The sequence below is a fragment of the Leucopleurus acutus genome, assembly GCF_964270905.1.
Source record: "Leucopleurus acutus genome assembly, chromosome: 4".
Taxonomy (NCBI): domain Eukaryota; kingdom Metazoa; phylum Chordata; class Mammalia; order Artiodactyla; family Delphinidae; genus Leucopleurus; species Leucopleurus acutus.
In genome coordinates, this window is record NC_139146.1 from 150,651,861 (window position 1) to 150,672,466 (window position 20,606).

The following is a 20,606-nucleotide window of genomic DNA, read 5'->3' on the forward strand; positions in this document are numbered from 1 at the left end:
CTTCTTCGCCTGCAATGGAAAGCAAACACTGGCTTAGTATACTCTGGTCCAGAGAGACCTTCTTGAGTAATTACTTATTGTAGAATGAGATTTACTAAGACTTTTTAAGATACTTCTGTGCACCTGGAACAATATACTTGGCACTAGCAGAAATGGAGGGTGCTCTCGTTTTTTGAAATTTGACATCAGTATTGGTGTAATTGAACTTAGACTTTGCTGTGTAGACTGGAGAACATGGGAGTCTGAATGGCAGAGTCAATTTATGTTTTATGAGTTTTTTGGACAAAACCCTGGGAGTAAAGATAGAGTATATTTCATATCATGAGGGAAAAAATAATGTTGGTTTCTATCTCACTGACCACACCCAGGTTCAGAGTAGAGTTCTTGTGCCTGGAGTTACCCAGCGTTTGCCAACCAGGTGATAAATCTACAACGGAAGCAAGTTTTAGTGAAGAAACCATAGTCTTCAGAGTAGCTGGATCAAACTCAACCCAAATAAAGATAAATGTGTTAACAATTAGGAAAGAAAGAAGGCTTCAGGGAGAAATCTGGACCTTAAGCTTGGCACTAAAGGAACCCCAGTTTTCAGTAGAGAAGAGAGGCAAAGTCAGCCCAGAGAGAAAGGAGTAATTCATTCAACGCGTGCCTTTTGAGCTTGGCATTATGTTAATCTGTGTGGTGAATGTGGTGTGTTCCAAGGAAAAAGAACAAGATAAACTCAAAGGGCCAATACTGCCAGAACCAAGAGTTACAGGACTCCTATCACTCTGTCACAATGTGACCATTGCAATGTCCCAGAGCCCTCCCAAGCAGCGTGCCCTGTCCCTTTCCTATCCCACATAAGGAAGGGTATCGGCCCCATTTTTCTCCCGCTCAGCACACTGAAAGTATACCTACTTTGCCCAGTCAGCAGATGACTTGCAGGTTCCCTATAAAAACAGACAAGCAACCCATGCTCATTGTCAACTTTCCCTGGCTACCAGGAAGTCAGCCCGCTCTTCTTGTAGGGACCCTTCTCTTTAATAAAGTTCTATCTTCCTTACATTCTGCCTCGTGTCTGGAAATGCTTTTCCAACCCATGCTTGGCCCACGACGGTGAAGTGAGGTGATGTGAGGAGAGAGCTGCAGGAGTAGGACACAGGCGAGATGTAATTAGCATTAAAAGGGGCCACGCACTCTTTTAGGAGCATCACTGCTTTTAACTCCTTGACTCTTCATACTAACTCTGTAAGGTAGATCCTATTATTGTCTCCATTTCATAAGTGAGGGCACTGAAGTACCAAGACAAGTAAAGCAACTTATCTTAGACCATAAAAGTAGGCAGAGGTAGACTATCAAGTCTGGCAGCCTTGTTCCAGAATCTTCACCCTTTATCAATGTACTATACTGGCACTCAACCCACCAACTAAAGAAGCAAGCTAACGAAACCCACCCTTATTCCTTTCTCTCTGGGTTGACTTTGCCTCTCTTCTCTACTGGAAACTGGAGTTCCTTTAGTGCCAAGCTTAAGGTCCAGATTTCTCCCTGAAGCCTTCTTTCTTTCCTAAACTAGCATCACTACTTTCTTTTATACTTCTTAAGCATACAATTGTGTGTTACAGCAGCTCAGAGACCAAAAAATAATTTTTATTGCCAGTATCTTAGTGAGGACTGTTCCTGAAAAAGTAGAAGCAAAATAACAGAGAAGAAAAAGAAATGATGCCATCTAGCGGTGGCCAAGTGCTATAGGTCGGAACAAGAAAGGAGGAAATACCCAAGGTCGCTAACGTTTCATTACAGTACATGGTAACCGACACGCACCTATGCAAACAGTCTCCCATAGCCTTCAGCTGTCCCACACCCAGAATATCCACTGACTTTAAGGTAGCTGTTTCTAGAAGGAGGCATCCGTTAGCATTTTCTACACATGCAGATCATATGCTGTGAGTTATTTCTAGCTCCGCCTACTGGATGCTGTTATCCTAGGCATAACGAACACAAGGTTTTTGTTGGATTTTAAGTAGAATTTGAAAGCTGAGGGCAAGGATGTGGTAGGTAATACGTATTGTTAGATATCTGTGAAACCAAGTCCCCCTAAAACCGAGTTCCCTTACCAAGTGTATGCTCAATCTCCCTGTCCAAAACTTTATGCCCTTTCTTGTGCCCCCTGACCTCAATCATGTGATAACTGACCGCTAGTCAACCAGAGTCAGGTGACTAAAGTTGATGTCGTCAATAACATAGTTAATGTAATAAAACTGCTGTTGTAGGTATCATCGTTAACTTACAAACTCAGGCTGTTTCTCCAGGGCAAGATGAGCTCACAGACCCTGAGCCGTGGACCACTTGGCCAGAGAATCTAAACCAGAGACATTCTGACTCCTGAGCTAGATTAAGAAATGTCACAAGATGATGATTAATCCTAGCTTCTTCATTCTTCCCCTTTAAAAAACTCTCAACTCCAAGACCAAGTGGGAGTGGATCTGAGGCTTGTCTCCCACACCCTTGCTTGGTGTCCTGCAATAAACTTTTACCTTGCTGCAGATTCCCCCTGCCAGTGTTTGGCCTTCTGTGCTGTGGGCATGCAGGCTCGGTAACATCTATGGCTCTTGAACGTGGAACCTAACTATGTCCTTCTCGACTGCTGGGGCAGAGAGCCCGTAACCAGGATCCCTCCACCACCATGCCCTCAATTCCAGGAAAGGTGGCTTCATGGCCATCTTCTGGGTCTCAAAGTCAAACGTTTACAGTCTGAAGGCAAAGCTGATGCCTTCAGAAGATGAAGCTCTTTGCCCTCTCCCCACTCTTGAGTATTCTTTGTCGGAGCATCTGAAACATAGACGGTTGTGCAACCTGCATTTCTTCCTGGGTCATGTACCTACAGTCTGATCTCTGGATGCTCTCGTCCATCTCAGGTTGCTCCGTGTATAAATGAATCATGTGTCCCCTGTCGTAGGATTAACTGCAATTATAATTTAGTAGCAGACTGTAGATAAATCATATCCATTTTTACATAATAAAAATAAACCTTACTCCTTTTATCATATGTATTTAGATCATATCATATTGCATCTAAGCTTAAGTTGCAGTCGCTTACTAGTAACTAGAGCATGGCACCTTGATTTTCATTATTACTTAGATGATCCCCAGAAACCAACTAACTTCAGACATTATCTTCTCGATTTGGGGAGGGAAATGGGTCAGTAAATGAATGTCGCCCCACCATCCTCCACTCCTGCTGTCCTTCAACATCTAGAATAATCTTTATGAGTGTAAATCTCATCACGCCACTCTTCTGCTTAACTCGAAAGTGGCTTCCCTTGGAATAAAATCCTCATCCCCAGGCCTTCCCTGCGAGGCCCTGCATCACCTGCCCCGCATCCCCTCTGATGGTCACACCTGTGACACGTCCTGTGCTCCCTCGAGCTGATCTTGTCTGTATCCCTGGTCGCAGCGAGCTCACGCCTGCTGAGCCCCGCACAGCTCCTCCTGTCTGGGCCTGGCCATCTTCCCTACATTTTCCCTGTGCCTAGCTCCTGTCCCAGCGCCACCTCTGCACAGAGGCCTTTCCTGACCTTCAGGCTAAACCAGGCTCTGAGCACTGTTCATTGTCCTGTTTCCTTTTCACCACAGTTCTTCTCCCTTGCATATTTTGTTCGTCTCTCCCCATGAAAACAGGCCCCTCTGTTGTTTGCAGTTATGTTCTCCCAGCCTGTGGCTCGCCCATTCATTTTCTTAAATATGTAGTTTGATGAGCACTAGTTTTAAATTTGATGAAGTCTAATTACCTATGTTTTTGTATGGTTATTAATTTCCATGTGCTATCTAAAAGTCTTTTTTTTATTCCCAAGTTGCAAAGATACTCTTCCGTCTTTTTTGCGCTAGAAGCCTTATCATTTAATTTTTTTAGATTTATTTTTATTGAGGTAACATCAGTTTATAACATCATATGTTTCATGTGTACGACATTATATTTCTACTTCTGTAGAAAATATTTACAAATCATGTATTTGATAAGGGGTTAAGATTCAGAATATAAAAAGAACTGCATATTATATATCTGACACAGGACTTGCAGCTGCAATACATACTTACAAGAACTCCTCCAACTCAATAATAAAAAGAAAAGCCACACAATTTTTAAAAAAATGAGCCAAGTATTTAAATAGGCATTCAACAAAGGAAGATATATGAATGACCAATAAACCCCTGGGGAAATGCTTAGCAACATTAGTCATTAGGTAAATGCAAATAAAACCACAGTAAGACAGCATTATCCAAACACCAGAACAACAAAAATTAAAAGGGCTGACCACCTCAAAATTAGCAGGGATGTCGAATAACTGAAGTGAGGGAGATGAAATTATGTAATCATTTTGGAGAGGCTCTGATGGTGTCTTATAAAACTAAAATTATTAGTACATTATGACCCAGTAATTCTACTCCTAAGTGTTTACACAAGAGGCTGAAAACATAAGTCCAGTGAAAGATACATGCAAATGTCTATAGCAGGTTCTTCATAATAGCCCCAAACTGGATAAAACTCGGGTGTCCATCAACAAAATAATAGATAAACAAACCATGGGACATTCGTACAATGGAATACTATTGTAATACTACTCATAGGAAAAAGAAAAGGATTGACTTACTGATACACTCAAAAGCATGAATGAATGTAAAAAGAATCATGCATGTATACTGTATGAAGGAGGAGAGTAGTGTTTGCCTCTAGGGTGGGGAAAGGGACTGACTGAGCAGGGGTATGAAGAGCCTTGCTAGATCTGGAGTGATGGTGACGCTCTATACCCTGACAGGGGCTTGGATTACACAGATGTATATATCAAATGGTATACTAAAGATATGCGCATGTCCATGCACGTGAATTTTACCTCAAGGAATAAATGAGTATTGAGCTCTAGTTAGTGATATGTATCCCGAAGTATTTAGGGGTACACTTTAAATTGAGATCTGCAACTTTAAAATGCATCATAAAAGTAAATAAGACAAATTGATAGATGGATAAATGGATATTGGATAGTATGTGAAGAAGCCGATATAGGAAAATGTTTTAATTTTATTTTTATTATTTTTAAAATTTTTTTTCTATTTTCCCACACCGCCCGGCTGTGGTATATTAGTGCCCCGACCAGGGGTCGAACCCATGCCCCCTGCATTGGAAGTGCTGAGTCTTAATCACTGGACCTCCGGGGAAGTCTCAGGAAAATGTTAATGATAGAATCTGCATGGTAGGTATTTGGGTGTTCATGGTATAATTATTTCATTTTTCCTGTATGTTTGAAAATTTTCATAATAAAGAGTCTTTGCTGCTAAATCTTAGTTAAATGGCTCTAGGTTGGGCCTGTAGATATGAAAATCAGCATTTTGCCTGTGTTTGTATAGGTTGATTATAAATATTGCAGCTCAGGGAAATTTTGTTTTTAATTGTTGATAATGTAATTGCTGCTGTCTCAACAGACAGTTGTTCTGTGAGCCTGGGTGGCTTTTCTGTACCTTATTACACGGCACAACAGGCAATGACATCAGTTTGATCCAACCTGAATTTTGAGGCATATCCCATAACATTTTATCTCAGGTTGCTGGTTGAATATCTAGAACAAAATTATGTTGGTCACAGAAAGAAATGTTATTATTTATCTTCTTTATTCTAAATTAAAAACAAATAAATCATTATTTAACTCTGTTCCTCAGAAATATTTCTCTTGAAATTATTTCTTGCTTTTACCAAAATGTAGCACTATATTTCAACATAAGGAAAGTATGGGAACAGAGCGAGGTCTTGTGAATCCATTTAACTTCCTTAATTCCACCTTGGAATTAAATGAAAATACATATCTTCTAATTTGGAAAAAAAGAAAAACTAGCACAAAGAAACCAATCATAGCAAAGGAGAAGAACAATATTCAGAGAGGCTGTTCTACAAAGTAGAGATTTCTCCTCCACCTTTTAAGCCATATTTCTTTTACTTTAAAAAAAATCCCCAGGCAAGAACAATACGTGGAATTTCAAAGTCACGGCGATGAAATATACTACTGGTTAATACAGACTAATAAAAAAGAGTTTCATTTTGAGATTAAAAAGTATGTGGAGTTTATAAAAACTTACCAGAAGTATTCCTGTCCCTGAGAAAGGCTAGGAAGAAACCCATGAGTCTGGTTCAGACAGAGGCTTCAGTGTCTTGGGGTCAGGACGGGCCGGGCCACGTCTGTTAATAAACATTTCACTCAACTCGACTAGTCCATGAAAACACAGACGTGTCCTTGTGCCCCTTCATTAACCAAAGTTTAGTAATCTCCTAGTTGGAGTTTCAATTAGTATTTGTCCAAGGAGAATCTGTACCCCTAAAGGGAAAACAAAAGCCCTTCTGAAGAATCAAGAAGGAAACAGGAAACAGTACGAATGCAATTCAGTTATTTACTTTTTCTATCACACCCTTCTGCAAATACCATTATATATCCAGCTCTCAGCAAGCAGAGACGGCCCTCAGCTGACGCTCACTGGGGGTTCAGCAGGTGGTTTATAGGAGTGAGTGCCGGAGCACAGGTCAATTTCTATAGGCTTCTTTAAGGATAACGTAGGCTGAACAATTAACTCGACAACCACTTGGGACTTTACAGCTAGTTGTCAGCTTGTCTTGTTTTTTATTGTTGCAGTTGAAGCAACCCTTTTGCTGTTTAATTCACCAGGAGGTCTCATTCCTTTACTTTCTCTTATTCATTTTTTTTACCTTAAAAGCATTAATGAATAAATTAATTAAGGAGTGAGAGCAACACTTATAGAATGACTTTAGCAATTTTAAATGTTCCCACACTGAGACCTTTGAATGGAGGGAGTTATTATAAGGGGCTGCTAAATTCTTATGTCCAGTGTATAAAAGTTTGTGATCTCTCCCAAAACGCCAGAAAGACTACATTAAGGTCAAAAAAGCAGGGGCAACTTGAGACCCTCTCACAGAACACATTCCATCGGGTTCTAAGTCAGCCTCTTCACTCCTCAGTAATACCTCCATGACCGGAATACCCGGCAAGTTAGGAGTGGAAGGATTCTTCCTCAATCTGATAAAAGGCATTATAAAAACCTAGAGCAATCATTGTACTTAAAGGTGAAATACTGAATGCTTTTCCCCTAAGGCAATCCAGCCACTTTGGACGTTATACTGGAAGTTCTAGCCAGTGCAGGACGTGCCCTTCATAATATTTGCACATAGAAATTTCCTTCTTTTGCTCAAGCTTTCCAGCATCGAGAGACACGCTACTTCTCGAGGTATTCCGTCCCATGTTTGTAGAGTTCTGACTGTTAGAAAAGATGAAATTATATTACAGCAAATTTGGTTTCCCTGAAATTTCTTCCAACAGAGTTTATTTTTATCCTTTCAGGCACATTGAACATTTCTACTTCCTCTTCCACCTGGAGCAGGTGGGATATCTGAGGACAGCTACCATTCCATCTGAGACTTCAGTTTGCTAGTTCTTTTCCCTGCATTTTCTCTCCTTCATGAATTCACATCCCCTCAGAATCCTGGTTGTGTTCATTTAAATCATTTCTAGTTTGTCAAGGGTCCATCTAGGAAGTGTGGTGCCCAGGGGTTTTGCATCTACAAGGCTTCAGCGCTGTACACAGTAGAACAGGAATATTGCCTCTGCATTCTAGGTAGTGATCTTTCCATAAACAGAAACATCATCCTTACTACGAGCTAACATTCCCAAGTCTCTTTTACACCTGCTGCAGATAAACCAGACCTTCCGTATCCTGCACTAGTGAAGACAATTTCTTTGAAAATAGGTGTAAGTCTTTACATCTCTTTCTCTTAATTTCCATTTTATTAGTTCTCACACAACGTCAGGGCCATCTATTTCTGTCGTAAAATGTATACTACAGCTTTGTGTCTTTCACAAAATTGATAATCATATTGTTTTCTCTGTCTAGTTGCTGGTAACACTCTTGAAAAGCATGGGCTGAAGATAGCACTTGAAATCTGCAAAATGATTTAAATTTATTAATCAACTTTTGCGGTACGCGGGCCTCTCACTGTTGTGACCTCTCCCGTTGCGGAGCACAGGCTCCAGACGCGCAGGTTCAGCGGCCATGGCTCAAGGGCCCAGCCGCTCCGCGGCATGTGGGATCTTCCCGGATCGGGGCACGAACCCGTATCCCCTGCATCAGCAGGCGGACTCTCAACCACTGCGCCACCAGGGAAGCCCAACATTCTTTGGTTATGTTGTTCAACTAACTATTAATCCTCATACCCACATTGCCATCCACTTAAGCTTCTCTATTTAATCAGATCATTATGAGGACGCTGTCAAGGACTTGCTGACAGCCATTATGTTCTTTTTTTTTTAATCATTATTTGTTTTATTTATTTATTTATTTTTACTAAAAAATTTTTTTTGGCCACACTGCACAGCATGCGGGAATCTTAGTTCCCCGACCAGGGACTGAAATCATACCCGCTACGGTGGAAGCGCAGAGTCTTAACCGCTGGACTGCCAAGGAAGTCCCTATGGTCTTCTGCTGATGACTCTAAATTAACTCTGGGAAATCAGTTTGGTCCAAGACCATTGTCCTTGATGATACCCTGTGGTCTCAGCGACCAGAGTTTTCTCTTCGGGGGTTTGCCAATTCTCCCTTTAATAGTGAACTCTCTCTGGAGATGAGACACTTCCGGCTGCTGATTAGGGACCTGGAAACCTTGGACCTCTTAAACCATGGTGAGGATATAGGAAGGGGAGCAAACTATGACTTTTTTTTCAGAGTAGAGAATTTCCGGTGGTTTGGTTTTTCTCAGTGTGTTTAAGATGTCTTCTGGACTTGGACCCTAAAGAGATTATTTGGTTCTGTGAACCTCTGAGTTTCATTTCAAGGAAAATCCTACTTTAACATGTGGTGCAGATAAGGTATATAAATATTAGGGATGTGTTTATAACATCATTACTCTGAAAGTTACACAGAGCAAGGGCAAATTTTCCTTAGGTAGGACTTTGTTTTTAATTAGCATTTTATATTAAGCTTTAAAATTCTAAAGGTTCAAAAGGGAACATACACAAAGGTCTTCCTCTCATCCCTATTTTTTAGCCATTTACTTATCTTCACTAAAGACAACCAACTTCACTGGGGGGGGTGTGATTTCAGAGATATTTTATGCATATACAATCAAATATGCAAAAATACTCTGCTTTACTTTTAATACAAATGATAGACTACTACATATATTTTTCTGTACTTCGATTTTTTCCATTTCATATATCTTGGAGATTATTCTAAGATATAATTTTTTTAGATAAAGTTGTGAGGGTTTGTTCTTTTATTTTATTTTTTAAATTATTTTAAATTCTTGATAATTGAGAAATTAAAACATGTACACAAACAGATTCCAATTTACCCACTATCCAACTTCAACAATTATCAACTCAAGGTCAGTTATCGACTCAAACCAATTATCAACTCAAGGCTGACCACTCCTTATCATTTTTTAAGAATAGAGTTATAATTAACATACAGTATTATATTCGTTTCAAGTGTACAACATCGTGATTCAATATTTTTATACTTTATAACATAATCACCACAAAAAGTCCAGTTATCATCCATCTGTCACCATACAAAGTTGTTACGATATTATTGACTATATTTCCTTATGTATACATTACATCCCTGTGACTTATTTATTATATAATTGGAGGTTTTCACCTCTTAATTACCATTCACCTGTTTCATCTGTCCCCACCCACCCCCTCTGGCAACGACCAGTTAATTCTCTGTATCTATGAGTCTGTTTCTGTTTCATTGTTTGTTTGTTTTCCAGATTCCACATATAAGTGAAATCATAGGGTATTTATCTTTCTCTGTCTGACTTACTTCACTTAGCATAATAGAGGGTTTGTTACTTTAAAATGCCTTATTTAAAGTAAGCTTTTCCCTTGCTGTAGTTATTTGTTTTTATTTTAATATTAATATATTATTCAATATCACATAATTTTAAAGTTAAAATATTTTAAAAGTTAACATAGACCACTAGATGGTACTGTCATCACAAAGAAATGAAAAATATACATAGTATTTTTAAAATAATTTGCACACTGTAAGGAAAAAACCCAACTACTATAAAACTGTACAAAGCAAAAAGTATAGGCTAAATTTCTAAGTACTATTCTCCAAAGGCAGTCAATGATAACATGGACACTGTTCTGTCTTCCCAGTTATTTTATCCATACTTGTATATCTATATATTAATTTCTCAATTATCTATATATTCTTTAATAAAAAATCTCATACACACGTTGTTATTTTGAAACTTACTTTTTTAAACCTAATAATATATCATGGAGTTCTTTCCATGCCAGTACATATAATTAATTTCATTCTTCAGTAAAATGTGTCAAGAAAATGGTTTTCAAGGATCAGAATATTATAAAAGGTTACAATGATATTTTAGTTGTATAATTATTATACTTATTTCATGATATGTTATTTGTTATAATCGAGTTCATTGCTCATAATAGACATTTAGGCCGTTTCTGAATTTTTGCTTATCCAAACAACAGTGCAGAAAACACCCTTGCGCGTTTATCCTGGCGCGCTGGTGTAGAAGTCCACGTTGACGTCATTTTCTCTTGGAAGCTTAGAGGCACGATCTCCTTGACTTAAAGCTTCTAGCCTTGCTGTTGAGCAGTCAAACGTGCCATTCTTATCCCTGATTCCATGCAAACCCTTGGAATCTGATCTGTTCTCTCTGCCCATCCCACTCCCTTTCTCGGCTTTAGGGACCATGTCTTCTGAACACTCTTGACCATGTCCCTGGGTGCCATTCTTTTCTTCCAAACATTGTTTTGGGCCCTCAGTGAGCCCCTTCAGTCCTTCTTCCTAGAAAATGTTCTTGATTAGTTCTTTGATAATTTCCTCCCCTCCATTTTCTTTCAAGAATTCCTATTATTCAGATTAATAATCCTATCAGACAGAGTCTACATTGTAAAAAATATTGTTCTCTTCTATTTTTTTTAATCTTTGTCTCTTTGTTCTATTCCTGCTTCATGTCCTCAACTTTATTTTCTAACCCTCTGGCTTTTTATTTCTGCAGTCGTATCTCTTTTTAAAAATGTATTAATTCTTAGGTGCCATATAATAGATGAGACTGTGGATGAAAATGAGGTGAATCAAGCCGCAGCACTAAAATAAGGTTCAGATTCATGCTTTAGTCATTCGTGGTGCTTTATGAGACCAGGTGTGGCATAACGGAGAGGGCGCTGGCTTAGGGGTCAGGAGGTTTACATTCCTATGCCAGGTAAGCCAATAATTAGTGGTGTCAGCACATCTCTGGGTCTCATTCCTCATTTATTCGTTAATTTATTCAGCAGATATTGTACTCAACTATTACTATGAGTCAGGCACCAGGTTGTAAGAAGAGAATGTTGAACCAGACGGTGTCTGAGGTGTTTTCCTCCCTCTGAAATTCCAAAGCCCTTGGATTCTAAGCCCCTTGGATTCTACCTCTTAGCTTGTTCCTTCCTTTCTTTCCCTACTTTCACCACCTGAGGTCAGGACCTTACCTTCTATTGAATACATTTCTGCAACATCTCTTTGCTGGTTTTTTGATGTCACAGTAGGAAAGACTAGGGAAGGAGGAGAGGAAGCAGGGCACACGGCATGATTCAGTGAGCCTGTGGGATTTTGGAGTTTTCTAGTCTCACCCCATATTGCTGCCGTCATATTTTTAATTTTATAGAGCTTTCTCCTTTTCTAGTGGGGTCACCAACTCTCCTGGTTTACCTGGGACTGTGAGTTTCCTGGGATGGGGGACACTCTGTGCTAAGACGGAGGCAGTCCAGGACAAACCAGGGTGGCGGTCACCCTACCTCTGGATATTCTTTTTTGGTAGCAGCTTTTTCTTTTTTCTTAGTTGCAATCATTGTTTTTTTCCCTCTGCAAATATTAATTATAAGATTTTTTTAAGGTTTTTGTTTTTCATAGTATTATGTGTTGTCTCTGCTTCCTTTGAGCTCCTCTGGTTTACTTATTTTAGTCTCTCCTTTGCGTTGGAGGCTTTCCACAAATGTCTTGTAACAGGCTGATCACATTTGTGAGTACTGACTGGATGCTCTAGGAGGTGGGTGGGGTCTGTCAGCCGCTGGGTTTTACTGTGGGAGGACTGGGGAGGGACCTAACATATCACCGTGGGATTGCCAAACGTCAGCCTAGAGAGCCCCTTTTTTTTAGGCGGGCCAGTTTTTTGTTTGTCTGTTTGTTTTTTACATCTTTATTGGAGTATAACTGCTCCACAATGGTATGTTAGTTTCTGTTTTATAACAAAGCGAATCAGCTGCACACACACACATGCTCCCATATCTCTTCCCTCCTGCGTCTCCCCCGCTCCCCCCCTCCCTATCCCACCCCTGCAGGTGGTCACAAAGCACCGAGCTCATCTCCCTGTGCTATGCGTAGGCGGTCCAGTTTTTCCCAAACAGAAATCCTCCATGTGCTGCTGGGAGTCTGCCCTTCTGGGGGAGCAGGGTTTGGAGCAGAGGACATAGTAAGCAGAAGTGTCTGGTGAGCAGAAAGTTCTGGTACGCGGGCTTCCGGGACTCCCCTGTTCTCAAGTAGGGGCTTCGCTCTCTCTGTTGTGTCTCTGAGACTAAATGCTCTGTAGTTCAAACTTTTCAAGAATGTAAACCTCTCGTCTGCCCCTGTAGCTGGAGAGAGGTTCTTTCCTAGCTGTGTTGGAAAAGGAACAGTTTCTGGAAGTCAAACTGCTCTTTTAAGACGACTTTCATTTAATTCTCCAGATTTCAGCTTCAAACACTTGAAAGTCTCCTTGTCTTATTCCAAAAACCTTGCAATGGTGTCCTAGTTATTTCCTGGTTACCTCCTAATGCCTGTCCTTAAGCCCCCTCCCCAAACTAGCTCCCACAAGCCCGGCACAGTCTCAATTCAGGACACTTACATTTGCTGTGCCGTCTTCCACCAGGTCCCTGCACGACTGGTCCCTCAGCTCCTTCAGTTTCTGCTCAAACGGCACCTTTTCAGCAAGGGCTTTCCAGATCCCCATACGTTAAGACACACTCCCCAGACCACGACTACCTACCTGTGTTCTGACCTTTTTCCACAGCCCTTGTGACATTTTATATATATATATATATAATATTATATATTTAGTATATATTATAATTATATTTAATTATATAAATAATTATATATTATAATAATTATATATATATAAATTAGAATATAATCTCCCTATTAGAAGCATTAGAAGATTAGCTTCATGAGGACAGGCCTTTCGGCCTCCTTATTTCACACTTTTCAGGAGTGCTTGGAGCGCTTGGCAAACAGAATGGTCTGCGTTTCATGTCTGCCCTGCATTTGCACTTTTACTAGCAGCTGGCGCCTCGACTCCTGGGTCTTTCCAGAGCAAAGCAAATAGGCTTGACTCTTCCAAATAGGCCCCACTTCCACCTGCTGCTTCCCACAGGCACTGAATTTTTAGACGTCTCTGGTCTAACTCAGTTGCCACTTTCTTGCCTGCATTTTGATTCTAAAAGTTTGTGATCTCTTTGGTCTTTTGTTGTCTCATTTCATGCTCTCTTTGTCTTTACAGATGTCATGAAAAATCCTCCCCTGTAATTTTCGTAGGGGTCTGGGAAAGGATGGAGAAAGCCATATGTGTTCAGCTCGTGGAATGTAAGCAGGAATCCTAAAGCATTGCTTTACCTATTCTGGCTACATGTATGTGCTGTCTTGTGAAGCACCTGCTTATGCATTTTGCTCAATTTTCTTTAGGGCTGCTCTTCTTCTGCGGCTTGGTTGTGATTTCTTTTGTAAATTAAGAATATGAGCTCTCTGGCTTTTGTGCTGCAAAAATTTTCCTCAGAAGGTTGTTTAGTTTGGACTTTGCATGACTGTGTGCTTGCTGTTTCAGGAAATTTTGTTCGATCACATATTTCCCTATGTATCAGTTGTCTTCATTCTTTGGTTCCATTTCTGAATTCTCTGGTATGTTTGATCTGCTTGTGTTTGTTTGTTTTATGTATAGCTTTGTTGTTTGCAATAAGCACGTAAAGTTTACAAGAATAGTACGAAAAACTCCCCAAATATTTATATTCTACCACATTTGCTTTATCTTTCTATTATTGGTATTGTTATTTTCTGAACCATTTGAGAGTAAGTTGTACACACAAAGACTCTTTACTGCTAAATATTTCACTGTGTATTTCCTAAACCTTAAATAGCCTCACTGTGGTAATCAAAAGAAGGAAATTAGTATTGATTTAATGCATCCATCTTGAGTTAAGACCTTATTCAAATTTTGCGTATTTTCCTAATAATTTACTTTATAGCAATAAGGAACAAGGAAAAGAAGTCCCCTGCCCAGGATCTACCCAGGAATGTGCTCTGCTAGATGTCATCCCCTCTTAGTCAATAATCTGAAGCAAGCCCTTAGCCGTTTTTGTGTTTTATGATTTGACACTTTGAAGAGTACATTTTCTCTGTTGAGGTTTGTTTGACCTTACCTCGAGATTAGACACAGTTTATGCTTTTTGGGTTGGAACACGGAGTAATGTTGAATCCTTCATAGTGATATTAACATTGATCATTTCGTTAAGGTAGTGTCTGACAGGTTCTCCACTGGAAGGAGATTTTGAGACTATATAAATACCTTGTTTTTTATTACGGTAGAGAGTCTAGAGACAGCCACCACCAAATCCTCCTGTACCACGTTGCATGCTGCTTCTCACATCAAGAGGTAGAATCTAATTTTCCTCCCTTGAATCTGAGCTGGCAGTGATGAACGGCTTCACCAACAGAATGAGGTGGAAAGGATGTTCTGGTGTCGCAGAGGCTAAATCGCAAGTAGCTTCCCAGCCTCCACATGGATGTCCTGAAAGGATTGCTCCTTGGCTATCGCCTCTTAGAGCTCAGCTATCATGCTGTGAGAGGCCCAGGTTATGTGGAGAGGTTCCGTGCAGGTGCCCTGGATCACAGTTCTAGCTGAGCTCCCAGCTCCCAGTCAGCATCATTTATAAGTGAGCTAGTTGAGGGGCTCGGTCCACACGATGACTCCAACACCAGATGCCATCTGACTGCAGCCATGTCAGTGACCCTGAGGAAGAACCAGAGAGCTGGGCCCTGACAAGCCACAGGGCCATGAGAGGTAATAATAATTTTTGTCTTAAGCCTCTAAGTTTAGGTTGATTTGTTGCACGGTAATAGATACATACAACAACAGTTAGCTGGAACTGGGTTTCTGCTGTAATAAAGACCTAAAACTTGCAGCATTGGCCTTGGGACCAGGCAGCAAGCAAATACTGGAAGGCCCTTGAGGACACAACGAAATGTGAGGGACAGTTAGGAAATTATTATTGGAAGCTGGAGAAATAAGGACTCTTGCTATGTAGTCTCAGAAAGTTTGGCAATAATGTTGCCTCCAGAAATGTGGCAGGTGGAAATGAGCTAATGGATTTGGCCAAGGAGATTCCATGTAGAATGTTGAAAGTCGCTCCTGTTTCTTTCAGCTACATATGCTAAAAGTAAAGGATAGAGAGAATTGAACTAAAAAGGGGTGCTCTTAAGTTTGGGGACAGTTCCCCAGGGAATTAAGTTTTCTCAAGATAAGAAAGGGCCTCTGGGTAAAGACCAAATCGAGGACATTAATAGTAACACTGGTGTCAAGGTAAAAACATAGTTAAGGGTGCAGCTGTAATCCCCATCGCTGAGTCGTCAGAAAGACTTGAGGGTGTGCCTTGCAGACCCAGTGAGGTGGACAGGAGCTTCTAAGAATCTTAAGGACATTTTCCCACAGTGACCTGACTCTCAGGCCAAGGTAGAGAAGTAGGTGCTTCCCAGAGAGCTTTAGCTGTGGCTTTTGTATAAAGGAGTGAACCCTAATAAGAGTAGTGGGGAGCATGTTAAGTTTTTAAGACGCATTTTTAGAAGCACCGTCTGCTTGGATTGAAAGGACAGAAGTAGTTCAAGGTGAAAAGGGCCTTAAGAGTCCCCAGCCGATTCAGGCAGGATACATTTTGAGAAAGCTACTCAGCCATTAAACATGGATAATTTCTTATAGAAAAGGAAGATTGGCTCACAATGAAGAGCAGAGAGTCCAGAGGCTAGAAACAAAAGTCATGGAGAACCACTCCCACAGAGAAGGCTGGCCCCAGACAAGGAACTAGTGACACGTGCCTGCCACAGTTTCAGAACCGCTTCGGTCTAGGGACTGCACTGTGCCTCCTGACTAGTTCATTCACGCCCATCCGGTTGTTTCTCGTGAGAATATTTATTTTGATCTTCCTATTCCTGTATCACCACTACATGTAGGGTTTGTGCTGTGTTGGGGGGAGGGAGAGATAACTTGTCTCTTTAGTTCACAGGTCTCCAGACTGAGGGGAACCATACTTGAAGACCTTTGTGGGCACAACTCAGAGATACTGCAGGTTCAGTTACAGATGGCCACAGCTAAGCAAATAGTGCAATAAAGCAGGTCACATGGATTTTTTGGTTTCCTAGTGGATATAAAAGTTATGTTTAAAAGTTATGTTTAAGCAATAGCATTATGTCTAAAAAAAAAAACAATGTACATACCTTAATTAAAAATACTTTATTGCTAAAAAATGCCAAAACAATAACAATTGTAACATCAAAGTCACTGATTGTAGATCACCTTAACAAATATAATAATAACGAAAAAGTTTGAAATATTGCAAGAATTACCAAAATGTGACACAGAGACATGAAGTGAGCAAATGCTGCTAGAAAAATGACACCAATAGACTTGCTTGATTCTGGGTTGACACAAACCTTCAATTGGTAAAAAATGCAATATCTGTGAAGCTCAGTAAAGCAAAATGCAATAAAATGAGATATGCCTGTACCCAGGAAACTATATCTGTATCTGAATGTAAGTTAAATGAGGAGATCCTGGACTTTGAGCTGATGCCATAGTAAAATAAGACTCTAGGGGATCTTGGGAGTGGTGGTGAGTCCATTCTGCACATAAGAAAAATGTAAATTGTGGGGGCTTCCCTGGTGGTGCAGTGGTTGGGAGTCCGCCTGCCGGTGCAGGGGGTGCGGGTTCGTGCCCGGGTCTGGGAAGATCCCACATGCCGCGGAGCGGCTGGGCCCGTGAGCCATGGCCGCTGAGCCTGCGCCTCCGGAGCCTGTGCTCCGCAACGGGAGAGGCCACAACAGTGAGAGGCCCGCGTACCGCAAAAAAAAAAGAAAAATGTAAATTGTGGTGATCAGAAGGTGAACTATGGCAAAGAGTATCCAGAAATGTCCCCCATCCATTACTTTCTTTTCGGTGCATCTGCTGCTCGTCATATCAGGAGGTGGGGTCAGATTACTCTCTTCTCGAATATGGGCTGGACTCAGTGACCTGTCTGCCCAACAGAATGTGGCAGAAAACTATTCTGGGACTTATGAAGCTATGTTATGAGGTCTTACAATTTCTTCCTGGGTTTCTTAGAATGCTTATTCTTGGAATGCTTCCTTTCAGAACTAATAACCATCCTGTGAAAAATCCAAGCCACACGGAGAGGTGTGGTACAGGTGCTCCAGTTACAGCCCTAGCTAATAGCCAGTATCAGCTGCTAACCGTGTGAGTGGACCACCTTGGACATGTATCCCAGATGAATTCCAGCTGATTCTAGCTCCAGCCACTACTGAGCTGTAATCATGGGAAAAATCCCAAACAAGAACCCCCCAGCTAAGCTAAGTCAAGCCACAAAATTATTAGAGGTAATAACTGTTTTAAGCCACTACGTTTTAAGGTTGTTTGTGGTGCAGTAAAGTGGAACACTCATTTTTACACTTTTACTCATTAGTTTTAGCATGCCTGTTTATTTTGGGGAGTACCAAACTGCTCAGCACGATTGTATAATACATCTTAGGGTCAGTTTCCCATCATTCCAGAACAAGTGGGTTTGCTATACAGGCTCCACAGTCATTAACTAGACTCAAGAGTCTATCTCAACCTCTTGTAAATGTATCCTGGAATGTTATTGAACTGTTTTGTACCTCAGTTTCCTTATTTATAAAGTATAATAAAAAATACCTAATTTATTTGGTTGTATAGAGGAATTAATGAGATAATGTATGTAAATTGCTTAATAGAGCACCTAGCACTTTATCAGGGCTCAGTAAATGTTAGCTATGATTATTACTCTTCTTTATCAGATTTTTTAGATCTTAATAAAGACATTTAATCTCATTAGAGTGTTATTTCATTAAAGCATTCCCTCTATGAAGTTAATTGATATGTTTTTCTATCTTTATTATATTGTTAAAATGTCTTTGGAGTGCTTTAATGTTTGAAATTATTTAGACTAATATATTAAATAAATGTTAGCTTAGATCTACAATTTTATAGAAAGCCCAAGGACTTAGATGGATTTTGTATTCAGAATCTTCTGTTTCAGACAGGTACTCTGTGTCATATAACACTCTCAGAGGAGGGCTAGGTTATCCAATCTATTAACAGTTATCCAATCTATTAACAGTTCTACAGTAAAACTTATGGCTAAGAGGAATGAAAAATGACTAAAAGTAGTCAAGTTTTATTATCAAGTGAATCCCAGTCAGACCATGTTTCAGCACCAAATGAGTTATGGAAAAAATTTTCAGTTTTCAGAGTTGTTGGATTTTGAAATTGCAAATAAGAGATTGTGGACCAGCACACTTTCTGTGTGTTTGAACTCTTTGTGTGTGTCATGCATCAATAACCTGTCCTTTGGAACCTCCAAAGAATTAGTAATTAGTGGTTGGAGTGCAGAAGTGAATGGATTTGCTCAGGGAGGTACTCAAAGTGACTGGGAAACATCTTGCTGGGTTTCTTAGAACACTCATTAAAAATCGCATGTTTGCATGTTTTCTCGTTGGTTTCATTTTTTCATTCCTCATGAGATTTTTTTTTCCAAAATAAGAGAAAACAACTAAAATCAATTGCTGAAGTTTTCTCTTGCAAAACAACATAAATGCTGCCTAGACAACCTAGTAAGATATAGAGCCAATAATTTGAACAGAGTATCCAAACCTAAAAAAAAGCTGATTTAGAATATGACCCAAATTCTCTTGGAAAAAAACATAGAGAAGATGGTAAAATGCCAATCTGGTGATTTTTTTTTTAGTAGCACCAACTGTTAACAAAATATAGTCTAATGTATCATTGGTAGAGAGTTGTAGCATCCAGAAATATTCTTCCTCAAATACTCAGATTTAAAGGTATAGAGTTACAGACCTGTGAATATTCATTGGATATTATTAAAAGGATGGCCAGAGCTTATGTCCACCTCTAATCTTATGGCTTTGGGGAGAAGTTGGAGAGTATAATTTATGCAGGTAAGTGTGAACAAAGTAGGGGATGATGAAGGGAAGATAACTGATTAGAGAGGTAGAAATGTGATGTCTGTTTTCAGTGAATCCACAGAGCTAGAAAAAAGTGACACTTTTTTAACAAGAATAACGATCGTGATCCTTAAATTTTTGATCCCAGAATTTGATAAAATCTATGGATCTTCTCCCCGCATGAGATGTACTGAAGCACATCCACCACATTTTGCACACCATTTTATAGATGATTCACATATTAACTCATCCATTGTCCCTGGATGCCTGGTTTACATACAATCTGGTAATTATCTAAGCTGGGATATAAATCCTAACCTCTCTCTGCTCCAACCTCACAATAGTTTTTAAAGAAATATAAAAGAAATAAGGAAATGGCAGTAGCTTTCATTAATAATGTTTATTATGACTTAATTTTAGAATATTAGAACATCCTGACTACTTTTGGCTATTGGGAAGGGATTAAGATAATATTTCTTTTAAATTATATTTTTGTATTAAGTTATAGAATTAATATAACATTATAGGCAATTTAAGAGGATGAAAAATTATTTAAGAGGCTTTCTGTGCACACTTGGATGCATTTCCTTTTAGTTTTTTCCTCAATTCAAAAAATAACTATTTCAAAATATATAAAAGACAATATGATGACAAATCTCCAATATCCATCACCTAGTGTGGCAGATATTATTTTTAAAAGATGGCTGGGACAGTATCGTCTATCTCACATGCTATTCTTACAATATGACTTTGCCACTCTGCCATCAAAAGCTGGAGTCTATGATCCTTCCACTTGACCTGAGTGGGCCAATTGGCTACAGCAGAAGTGAAGTGATGCTGTGTAACTTCTATATGGTAAAAAAAGAACACAAGGCTCCTGCTGGTTTCTTTTGGGAACTTGTTCTGAGAGCCTCAGTTACCGTGTAAGAAGTCTGTTTTCTCTGAGGTCACCAAGGATAGAAACCACTTGGGAGAGAGAAAGAGAAAGGGTGAGGGAAGGAGAGGAAGAGTCCAGCTCTTCCAGCCCCCATCCTTTTGTATGAAGAACGACCCAGGTAGAGCCACCATCTGACTACAACTGCAGGATGGGCCCTGGATTCAAGGTGACCACCATATTTGTGAGTAAAATAATGATTGTTATTACTTTAAGACCTTGTTTCTAGATGGTTTGTTAAAAAGCAATAGATAACTTGAACACCTAGATATAAAATTATAAACAGATTTCCGTATCTGTTCATCTAATTTCTTTTCTTTGCAGAAGAATTTTAAAGAAAATC